Below are 7,526 nucleotides of genomic sequence, written 5' to 3'. Positions count from 1 at the left end.
TTGCTCAGGCTGGTCTCGAACTCCTGACCTTGAGCGATCCACCCGCCTCGGCCTCCCAGAGTGCTAGGATTACAGGCATGAGCCACCGCTCCCGGCCTACTATTCTGCTTTCTGAAATCTGTCCCTCTTTACTTTTTTATTTATTATTTTTTATTTTTCTTAAAATAGTATGTTTATATATTTGTAACTTAAAATCCTTACAAATGGATCTAGTTTTTTTTGGATTTTCTCCCCACCATTAAGATACATCAGGCAAATAGTTATACTAACAGGCTTATATTTAAATTGAAACATGGTTGATCCCTTTGGTTTAAAAAAATTCGAATATTAAACATGGCTCATTTTATTTAACTTTTTTTTGTTTTTTTGGGAGACAGAGTCTCACTCTTGATGCCACAGCTAGAGTGCAGTGGCATCATCATAGCTCACAGCAACCTCAAACTCCTGACCTCAAACAATCCTCCTGCCTTGGCCTCCCAGACTGCTAGGATTATAGGTGTGAGCTACCACAACCCAGGCTCATTTTATTTTACTTTTTTAATATTAGCCTTAGGGAGATCAGTGTGTACATCTCTTGTAACTGCCAAATATTTGAGATATAAAAAAGAAAAAAAACTTCCCCTAATTATTATATTTGAACACATAATTGCCTTTTCTATTCTCTCAGAAGCTTGCAGATCATCTAGAACAGAGGTTGGCAAAATAGCCCCTTGCCAGTTTTTGTAAATAAAGTTTTATTGGAATAGGTACTTGTTACTTGTGTTGATTGTCTATGGCTGCTTTGCACTACAGTGGTGAAGTTGAATAGTTGTGATATGAGACCTACAAAGCCTAAAATATCTACTCTTTGTTCCTTTATAGAAAAAGTGTGCTGACCCTTAATCTAGAAGGATGAATTGGAGTGGGAAACAGCAAATAAAATTTGAAGTTTAATTTCAAAACCTTTAAAAAATTGATGGCTTTTTTTGTTGTCCTTGGATTATATCAGGGGTGGGGAACATTTCTATATTGAAAAGCCATATTAATTTAGCTGTAATCAAATAAGGCCACATTCAAGAAACTTCAATTATATACTTTTAAAAATGTACATTATTTTGTAAAAATCTATGTACTTAATTTCAAAAAATGAAAACTTTCTTAATTTAAAAATTAACCTTTTAATGACTTTGTCGTGTCTACGTTTAGTTGGAAAACAGTTGAATATTTGGTTGCAGCATGGAGGTCCTCAGTTTCAGTTGATCCTCTAGATGGGTGTCAGTCATTTGTGACCTTTAGGACATCTTGATTTGGGTTAGGTACGAGAATGTAGATTCGCAGTAATGAGTGGTTGAAAAGCAAGAAAGCCTTTTTTGGCCGGGCGCGGTGGCTCACGCCTGTAATCCTAGCATTCTGGGAGGCCGAGGCGGGCGGATTGTTTGAGCTCAGGAGTTCAAGACTAGCCTGAGCAAGAGCAAGACCCTGTCTCTACTAAAAATTAGAAAGAAATTAATCAAACAACTAAAAATATATATAGGAAAAAAAAATTAGCCGGACATGGTGGCGCATGCCTGTAGTCCCAGCTACTTGGGAGGCTGAGGCAGGAGGATTGCTTGAGCCCAGGAGTGTGAGGTTGCTGTGAGCTAGGCTGACGCCACGGCACTCTAGCCCAGGCAAAAGAGTGAGACTCTGTCTCAACAAAAAAAAGAAAGCCTTTTTCGGGCATGTTGCTGAAGGCATGGCTATTCTGCATTTTTCCATATTTCCGTTGGCTCTTTTTTAGCATCAAACAAAGACTTTAAGATGTCATCTTCTGAGAGCTCAATCAGTTCCATCTGTAGTTCTTGAGGTGCCTTGGTGATATCAACTAGTTGAGGCCGAAATGCTAACTTGAGTGTGATGTCGTGATTCTCAAAGTCAGTGGACCTTTCATTGTATTCTCTAATTAATAGATCCGTAACAGCTGCATATTCTTCAAATGATTCATGTATATCATCTGGCTCATCAATGACCTTTGCTAACTGGGGAAAATGTTCATCCAAAATTTCCTTTTGAAGAAGTGAATTTGGATTTTTTTTTGCCACATATCATATACAGACTGAGTTTTACCTTGCAAAGAAATATTCAGGTTGTTTTGATTTGACATGATATCACACAGAAATATTACATTCCTACAGAAATATTCTTTCAATAATTCACATTGCTGATTCTGTTCTTCATAAAATTTAACTATCTGTTCTTACGGAGATAAGATTTTGGCTAACACCTGTCCCTGTGATAGCCAACCCACTTTAGAATGATATGGCAAATCCACACTGAATACCTCATCCTTCAACTTTTAGCATGTTACAAAACTGATAATGCTGTGTTGCATTTGCTCCAGTATAGTTAACAATACTTATCACTTGCTGGAAAGTGTCACTTGTAGTAACTTTAACACAGAGATTTTGCTGATGCAAGATACAATGAAAAGAAATGAGAGCATCTGGGTCTGTTAATACTTTTCTTACCTGTGCAATAAACCCTTCATGTTTTCCTGTCACGGAAGGTGCACCATCTGTACAAACACTCACTAAATTTACCAAATTCAGTCCAACTTCATGACATTTATCTTGAAAGTTGTTGATATCTATTCTCCGTATTCTGTTCGCAACAGTGCCCAGCGGAGTAACTCTTCATAGCAAAAAAAATCTTCTGTTAGGACCTGAATGAAGTAAAAAACCTGCACCGAGTCAGCAGTATCAGTTGATTCATCCAAAGCAATTGAATAATATATATTTTCCTTTTCAAATATTGCATGAAGTTGTTCTGTTAAGTTGAAGGCTAATTCATGCTGCTGATCTGTTATAGTTCTCCTTGAAAGAGACTGTTGTTTGTACTACGAAACGTTAGTGGGTCTAAGTATCCTACAACTTCGACAATGCATTCTTTCACAATTTCTACATCACTGAATGGCTTCCCTTTGTTCCCGAGTATGTAAGCTACTTTACAAGTTGCTTCAGTGGCATTATTTCCAGGTCTTATTGCTGCTTGAAGGAATTGTCTTTGCTTTTGCTTCTCATCTTTTAATTTCTACCATACAACCTTTCTTGCCTTTCCCTCTAATTTAAAGTATTTGTGGTCCTTATGAACATTATAATGGTGACGAGTATTGAATTTCTTTAATGTTGATATTGCAGTATCACAAAGCAAGCAAATCATCTTTAGCAGAAACAAGATGATACTGCAATTCCCAATCCTCATTAAAAAGTCTGTTTTCTTCCTTCACAATTCTCGTGGTCTTTGACATGATGGGCTCTTAAGCAGACACAATTAAGAAATACTGTCGAGCTGTGCAACTCTAGTGGTGCCAGTCAGGCAGGGGAAGTTAGAACTAAAGCATGAGCAGAGCAGCCGTCGATTTAGCCCTCGTGGCTCACTAATGTACTAATTGTGCTGGTGAATCTGGGAGGATTATTTTGTTGAAACTTATTTTATTCTTTGGTATTTTAAATACATGCATTTAAAAAATATAGGACATCGTGGCTCATGCCTGTAATCCTAGCACTCTGGGAGGCCGAGGTGGGAGGATCACTGGAGGTCAAGAGTTTGAGACCAACCTGACCAAGAACGAGACCCCGTCTCTACTAAAAATAGAAAAAATTAGCTGGCCAACTAAAAATAGAAACAAAAGAAAAAAATTAGCTGGGTGTGGTGGTGAGTACCTGTAGTCCCAGCTGCTTGGGAGGCTGAGACAGGAGGATCACTTGAGCCCAGGAGTTTGAGGTTGCTGTGAGCTAGGCTGACGCCACGGCACTCACTCTAGCCTGGGCAACAAAGCAAGACTCTGTCTCAAAAAAAAAAAAAGAGATCCTCTTGCCTCAGCCTCCCAAGTAGCTGGGACTACAGGTGAGTCACAAAGCCCAGCTAATTTTTCTATTTTTAGAAGAGATGGGGTCTTGCTCTTGTTCAGGCTGATCTCGAACTCCTGAGCTCAAGGGATCCTCCTGCCTCGGCCTCCCAGAGTGCCAGGATTACAGGCATGAGCCACCGCACCCGGCCCACAGCTGACATCTTGATTGCCATCTTACGAGATCCTGAGCTGGAACTACCCAGCTAAGGCACTCTTGAATTCCTGACCCACATAAATGGTGTGAGATGATAAATGATTATTGTTTTAAGACACAAAGTTTTAGGCCGGGCGCGGTGGCTCACGCCTGTAATCCTAGCACTCTGGGAGGCCAAGGCGGGCGGATTGTTTGAGCTCAGGAGTTCGAGACCAGCCTGAGCAAGAGCGAGACCCCGTCTCTACTAAAAATAGAAAGAAATTAATCGGACAACTAAAAATATATAGAAAAAATTAGCCGGGCATGGTGGCACATGCCTGTAGTCCCAGCTACTCGGGAGGCTGAGGCAGGAGGATCGCTTGAGCCCAGGAGTTTGAGGTTGCTGTGAGCTAGGCTGATGCCACGGCACTCTAGCCCGGGCAACACAGTGAGACTCTGTCTCAAAAAAAAAAAAGACACAAAGTTTTGAGGTGATTTATGAAGTAATAGATAACTAACACACCTATACACTAATGCACCAATCATAAATGACTGTTATAAGTGCTCACATACCTAAGGAATAGCCAATTAATGAAATTCCCTTGCAAAGTAATGTTAAAACTAAATTATCCTGAGAAAGAAATTAACAACTGTCATTATCTTTAATTAACTTGCCCGCGTTCTTTCCATTGCATCAGCCTGGCAAAACGCTAACTCTGGGCTCATTCTGGCTACCGTGGGCTCGTGTTGCTAAATGCTACTGGGGAAAGTGCTTAACTGCGCTATTTGCCACTATCAATTCTTGCTTTCCAACCAGAGCTGGAACCCCAGTGCTACCAGAAAGTTCTTTTTTTTTTGTATCCTTAGCTCTCACGCCATTCTTCACTTAGGCTATTTCGGGTCTCCACTTTCCACTTACTTCGATACCACCACAGGCCCTCTCTCAGAAGAGCGCCTTTCTTCTTGACAGAAACTCACTTGTCCGCATGCATCCTTTCCTATTGCGACGGAGGAGGTATTCCTCTTACCGGCTCAAGTTTATCCTTCCCTGGAAGTTTATCTTTTTCCTTCTTAGAGATCATCCTCTCTCCTGTATCTTAAACTTCGCCCCGCAGGATCCTTCTCATTAGTGTTTAAATAAAATCAATTTATTTAACTCTAACATTTATATATGCAAGCCATTACAGACCGCCAGCGTGACAGCATTTGAACTGAGTTACTGATTGTATACCATGACATAAAAAGTCCTGAGTTCAGACTGGTTTTCTAGCCTTCGCTCTGTCAGAAACCCCCGATGTGACACTGAGCATGGGTCAGTTTCCTGACGAATCAGATAGGAATGGTATCTTCGGGAGAAAACCATCTGCGTGAAAACGTGCATGCCGAGGGCTTAGTACCCAGGTTAGAAATGGGCAGCTCTTTCCTTACTGGTGAAGCTTATCCTTGCGATTATACCAGGTGTCAGCTCATGTATATCAGAATAAAGCCAATTTAGAGCAGGAATGAAATGCAGAGTATATGCCCTGAGTAGACAGAGTTGGGAAGCCTGTGATTTTTTTTTTTTTTTTACAGTTTTCTTAATGGTGATTTACCCTGTGCTTCAGGATATAAATCTCTTACAGTAAATATATTGGGGGGATAATGAATTATTGAAGGAGCTCAGTTTAATCTCTTTTTATTGTAACTGCAAGGAATATTCAGTATTGATGACCACATTGGGTCAACTTAATTCTATCAAAATACAACATTCAAATGATAAATTTGTAAGAATAGCTATGAATATATGCCCAAAGTACTGATTTATTAATTTAAATATTATCTTCAAATTAAAAATATTTCATTACAAAATGATCCAGTCTATAAAAAAACAACCAAAATCTAATGACTTAAAACAATTAAAAAAATCTGTTTCTGTGGGTGAGGATTTGGGAAGAGGTTAGCTGGGCTCTGGCTAGGGTTTCTCAGGCAGGTGTAGTCTCATGGTGGCTGAAGCTGGAACAGAGGGGCTGGGATCAAGTGGAGATGGTGGCTTCTCTCTTCACATGGTGCAAGCCAGTTTGAGCTTCTGCATAGCAGGACAGTCTCACTGCTTAATTTGCGGCCCAGGGCTCCAGTGCAAATCTTCCAGCAAAAGGATGAAGTTGTGAAGCCTCTGAAGTCATACAAGATCACTTCTGTTGTATTCTGTTGGTTCTAAGCGAATCACAGACCCACCGAGATTCACGGGGAGAGAATTGGATTCTACCTATTGATGGGGCAGTGGCAAAGTTACATTGTAGAATAGCACGTAGGATGGGGATTGTCGTGACTATCTTTGGAAAATACACTCTGCTACGGTCATTGAAACCAAAGCAAATACTTGTCTGTGTTGTCTGTGTGTGAGGGAAAGGGGGAGGCTCTCAGGACTCATCAGAAGCAAATCTAACGAGAAGGACAACCTTAAGATCAGAAGTGGAGGTGTGAGGCTGTGCATAATGATTGCAATTGCTATCAGACCCTTGTATGAACAATCCCAGGCCATAAATTATTGGCAGATCTAATTTCAGCCAAAGAAGAGAATGATATCAACTTTTTTTTTTTTTTTGAGACAGAGTCTCACTCTGTTGCCCTGGCTAGAGTGAGTGCCGGCGCGTCAGCCTAGCTCACAGCAACCTCACACTCCTGGGCTCAAGCAATCCTTCTGCCTCAGCCTCCCCAGTAGCTGGGACTACGGGGATGCGCCACCATGCCCAGCTAAGTTTTTCGATATATTTTTAGTTGTCCAGCTAATTTCTTTCTATTTATTTTAGTAGAGATGGGGTCTCACTCTTGCTCAGGCTGAACTCCTGAGCTTAAAGGATCCGCCCGCCTCGGCGTCCCAGAGTGCTAGGATTACAGGTGTGAGCCACCGCGCCCGGACTGATGTCAGCTTCTTGCTCTCTACGGCCAAACCCTGACAGAAACCAGGACAAACCTGAATTTTCTCACTGAAAACAAGTGCATGTGCCACCTGGTGGTGAGACAGTCATATGAGGATTCTGTCCTGTTGACTGTATTTATTGAATTGTCATTATAGGGGGTGTATATAGTATTTATTGAAAGACAACAATTCCTACATTTATAAGTGTATCTGTCCAAATATACAGCTATGGCACAAACACAGGGAAGGAAGGGATGTAATAAAAAGGAAGGAGTGGTATCCATAGCGCATCCACGTTGGAGTATCCAGATGGGCCTTTTCATTAATCACAAATCCCCTTAGTGCTCTGTCCTATTGGCTTTTCATGAACCTTCAGATCGGGTATGTGCGGTGTGGGAGAGAACGAGTTCAAGAAGGAAAGGTTTGCTGTTACACTGTTGGGAGTGAGAGAGGTAGTTAGCTAAATGATGACTGTGGTGATGAACTCTACAACAAGGGTGGGGCAACTGCAGCCTTAAGGCCACATGTGGCCTTGTAGGTCCTTAAGTGTGGCCTTTTGACTGAACCCAAATTTTACAAAACAAATCTTTTTATTTTTATTAATACATTTTTGTATGTCTTTTATA

The sequence above is a fragment of the Propithecus coquereli genome, unplaced genomic scaffold, assembly GCF_000956105.1.
Source record: "Propithecus coquereli isolate 6110/MARCELLA unplaced genomic scaffold, Pcoq_1.0 Scaffold353, whole genome shotgun sequence".
Classification (NCBI taxonomy): domain Eukaryota; kingdom Metazoa; phylum Chordata; class Mammalia; order Primates; family Indriidae; genus Propithecus; species Propithecus coquereli.
Note: the sequence above shows the minus strand (reverse complement) of the source record.